The 4789-nt window shown below is 41.1% G+C and overlaps 1 long non-coding RNA gene across 1 annotated transcript; it reads right to left on the bottom strand.

Moving 5' to 3' along the window:
• Positions 1 to 363: 363 nt before the first annotated feature.
• Positions 364 to 3333, bottom strand: LOC135821483 (uncharacterized). Its single transcript, XR_010554370.1, has 3 exons — positions 3243 to 3333; positions 2912 to 2943; positions 364 to 1760 (listed from the first exon to the last, which is right to left on the bottom strand). It is a non-coding gene; the product is annotated as an uncharacterized LOC135821483 (long non-coding RNA).
• Between the last annotated feature and the right edge of the window lie 1456 nt (positions 3334 to 4789).

The raw sequence follows: 4789 nt of genomic DNA on the forward strand, positions 1-4789 counted from the left end.
TATTACCGGTAGTTGTTGTTGTGAGATGACCATCATGCGTGTGGCCTTCGAGCCGAGTTCGAGGACAATACGCAATAGTTCATGCCCGAAGTGCGTTCATGCACAGTGACACCCGGCCGAGGCGTAACACACACAAGTCTGTCATGATGGCAGGTCGATCACTGTAGCTCTGACTGAGTCTGAGGCAGAATGTCCTCAACCCAGTCGACTTGGGCTGGAACTGGAAGCCATAAATCGCTAATACATGTACTGTACAATGACTATTATAGCAATAAAAACTGCTTTATGGCAGTTTTCTAAAAAAAGTTATTGTGTTCTAGTCCATGGACCCCGTCTAAAAAGTAAGAAATTAACGAAATGTGATAGCCGAAAATTAAAATTTCACACAAAACCTCACAATAATCACAACACTTGAAATGCTGCTTTCAACACTAAACTTGTACCGCACAACAATTGGCAACATGCATGTCATGCATGCATAGGAAAGAGGATCACGAGGGGAAAAGGTCTTATTATTATTATTATTATTAAATTTTGAATACGGCAGTCCCACAGGCCTAGGGCCTTTTTACAGGTCTTCTGCATGTAGCTTTTCATTCTGTATGTGATTATTGTGAGGTTTTGTGTGAAATTTTAATTTTCGGCTATCACATTTCGTTAATTTCTTACTTTTTAGACGGGGTCCATGGACTAGAACACAATAACTTTTTTTAGAAAACTGCCATAAAGCAGTTTTTATTGCTATAATTTCTTTTGTTTTTTCTGTCACCAATGGAATGCCCTATATCAATAATTATGTAAATGATGGCCTTCACATCATGTCAATTACACCGTATCATACGCATTGATGTGCAAGCCTTTTCTTGCAGAAAATGGCACTAGCATGTTCTTCTGCGGGGATACATGTGAGTGTAGTGGTGGACAGTGGTGATACTTTTTTTATACGGAGGTCATTCTGTGCATGTTGCTGTAGCAGAATTTCATGACTCTGTCATAAAATTGTCTTGCCTTTCAGATATTTCAGATTTCCCCACCCTCGATCAGATTTATTTGAGAAATGTAACCAGGTACTTGTCGCAGATGTTTTTGTTGATTCTGTGTTTATAAGTATAGATTATAGACCGGTTAGGAGGTCTATACAGGATATATAGACCGAGTAAAAGACCGAGGTCCCCCGAGGTCTTTTACGAGGTCTATATATCCTGTATAGACCAACTATGAGGTCTATAATCTATTTATCGTGTTCTCCACGCAATAGTTTCTCTTCATATACAACATAATCCTTGTAATTCTAGTATTATACTATAACCTATACCACATTGTACTGCATTGAAAGTCAAGATTATTGTTTAAACTAGGTTCAGCATCGGTAACACAGTGGCTGGGTGGTGAGGAAGAGTGACTGAGATTCACAAGGTTGTGAGTTCAAATCCCATCTTGTGTATTAATGCTTTCTTCAAAAATTTCTTTTTCTAAGTTGAAGAGAAAATTTCTAAGTCCAAGAAGTTCTAAGGAGTCAAATATAAGTAGTCAAATATATCGTGTATTTGACTAAGCAGTCAAATACGCGATATATTTGACCGCTTAGGTATCAGGGAAATTAGTGGGGTCAAATACTAAGAAGGCGATAATGGTTTATAATCATGGGTTATCGTGATAAGGTCATCCTGCATCATATTGCACTGAAATCGTAATCCTGTTGATGTCGATACAACTTTTGGAAGTAGTTCAATGACTTCAAACTGGTAGTCCACGATTTTCTAAAACAACACAGCAAAGGAGGAACAATAAACATGTATTAAAATGTAAACAAATACATTACGTAACCTCGTTCCAACAAATACACTGATCCTGAGGATAAAAGGGGCGAGGCTATGGTTGGAGGTACTGAGAGATAAACAAGGCACTCCATAATAATAAAATCTTACACATCTTTTGGTGAGTATGAATGATATCCAGTCGAACCTCTTTAGGACGAACACCAAGGGACCAATGGTATTTATTCTGTGAGTTTGTCTTAACCTATTTTATAACCAGTAAATACAATTATTTCTCCAATAGACATACGAATAGATTTCTTCTACAGCGAAAGATTCTAAGCCACACCAACTCATTGACTCGTCTCGTATGAAACAAATGAGTCACTAGAGAGGTTCTGCAAAACGAAAATGCGTAAAAAGGTTCGTTCATTGCCATGAAGTGCAAAACTTCGCAACTTTGGACGCGAAACTTGCAGGGAACGCGAAATGAACTGTCGTACTCGTAGGACATTTCGTGAGATCGGGTCATGGCGTACGTGCACTTGGCCCGCGCAAACTACGAAAATGTGCAGAACGCAAAGTTCGTGCAAAAATTCGTACACACTTTCGCAAGGACTGTCGAGAAACTTCGTTCGAATTTTCGTTTTGCAGAACCTCTCTACTGAACGTTTCTTTAACAACATGACGGCAACTGAAACAGCAACAGAGAAAGTACGATACATGTACAGGCAGTACAGCACATTCTTGCAGGTACTACAAACAGATTGCAGATCGTAATTCTTGCTTTGGCGGCACGAAACTTTATTTAGGGCAGTGCAATCTCGGCGGTACTCACAAATAATAAATCAAACAGCCCAGACTCAAGTAAACAAATCCAATCATACAAGTACGAGATCTTCACGAGACGAGACTGCACCCATTGGCTTGTTTCGTATGAAGCAAACAAGTTTACTGAACCTCTCCACAATGGAGATTTTCCCTGATATGCGAGTTTATTTTGCAAACTCGGTCAATGGGTCCTTGAACCTTTCCCTCCAGATTGGGAACTGCCAACGATAGTATGCCACTGACCAGTGCCTTACTTGTAACGTTCCAATGTACAATGAATATGAGTATTTCGACAACACATTTAACATACCGGTAAGCCTTACCGTCAAGAAGGTGAACTCGCGTTCTTCGTACACTGTAGACAAGGGCAAAGAGATACAAATGGATCTAAATCCGAATAAAATCAGCACACGTTTCCGTAAATGAAAGGGTGAGCATAAGCAAATGAATCGAAGGAAACCGGTCAACTCAGAGATCACCTGTCATCGAGTATTCCGTAAAAGGAGGCCTCGGCAGCGGAAAAGCTAAATTATTTAGAAAAGAGATCCTGTCAGCTTTTCCATTATTTATTGCATTCCGCCCAAAATCAGCACACTTTTCGTAAATGAAAGAGTGAACACAAGCAAATGAATCAAAGGGAACTGGTCAACTCACCTGTCAGTAATATTCCGCGAAAGGAGGTCTCAGCAGCGCCGAAACGAAATAAGCCAGGCCAGGAGTCGAAATATCCGAAACAGCTCATACAAGAAGCAGTTCCAAAGAAGGAAGTTCCTTGCGCATGCACATCCGAACACGGACTGCACTGCAACACAATGTCTGGCTGCCGTGCAGTGCACAGCACGCGGCTTCCACCCGTTGGTAGATCTAATAACGAGCACCTTACGTAGAGATTTACGTAGCCTAAGTGAAATACCGAGCACCTTACGTAGAAAGTTACGTAGCATAGCGGTGTCGTTTTTCTTGCCATGTGAACACAATAATAGAAAAGCTGACAGGATCGCTTTTCTAAATAGACCGTGGGTGTCAAGCATGCAATAAATGATTTACAGCACCTCGTACGCGCTCGTACACGGGCAATACCGGCTTGATACATGACCTCACGGCTGACGCCGTTCGGTCATGTATCAGCCGGTATTGCCCTTGTACTCGGGCTGTAAATCATACTTATTTTGCGGGATAATGCTAATGGCAATGCCAGAACAACTGTATCATAAGTATATTATAATCAGGGAGTAGTACAATTGTACTACTCCCTGATTATAATAGCTCGACTTGCCAGGGGTTCAAGGGCTGATAATCCCCTGACCCAGGGGATTATTCTTCATAATCTCCTAGGTGAGGGGAAAGAGCCCAAGACTTTGGACTGCTCTCACCAGGGAGTCGTCAAATACGGTATTTGACGACTCCCTGGCTCTCACTATACCTACTAGGTAACCTAGGGAGAGTAGGCCAAAGCTAAGTAGCCAAACAAACCCCAAAGAGCCAGCCTGGAAGCTGCTGTGTGAAATCTCAATCAAATGACTTTATTATAGGAAGGTAATTGAACAAGTGGACATATTTACAAAACTCTCACATGAGCACCGTGAATATGTTTTTTTGTATTAGATGAACATAGATGTGACATGTGAACGTGCAATTACAGCTGCTCATGAATAATTGGCAACAAAGTACAGTCATGTCTGCAACGTCAACGACAACGTTGCCATGGGAACTGAACAACAAATGAAAGCAAGTACACTGTATTGTATCGTAAATAGGTTAACTATGGAACCTAAACAAGAGAAATGTTGTTCTTTGTATTTGAATTCGCAAGAAATCCAACACGCACGCATCTCGATCTCAACAACAATGTTGCCATGGAAACTGAACACTGGTCATACTGCCCATCATGTCAGGCATCACCCTCGGCCTCCCTCCCTCCCCCTCAAAAATTAATTGGCTGAGAAAATTCAAAGAGAAAAACGCACAGATCAGGACTTACAAGAGTACACAACATGTGGGGCCTGAACTCCCACCAGAACAAGAAGAAATCCATAAGCAGGCTGAGGCAATGTAAAGAGAAAAAAAGATCAGGTATTGTTTTTTTCATTTGTCAAATTGTGTTTTGTTCCTGTGTCATGTTTCCTTGCCGGCTTGCAAGCTTGCCTTTCCTTTTTTTTGTTGAGCTTGAAAAAGTACTACAGCTGTACTGAGTACTGTAC

The sequence above is a fragment of the Sycon ciliatum genome, chromosome 7 (assembly GCF_964019385.1).
Source record: "Sycon ciliatum chromosome 7, ocSycCili1.1, whole genome shotgun sequence".
Classification (NCBI taxonomy): domain Eukaryota; kingdom Metazoa; phylum Porifera; class Calcarea; order Leucosolenida; family Sycettidae; genus Sycon; species Sycon ciliatum.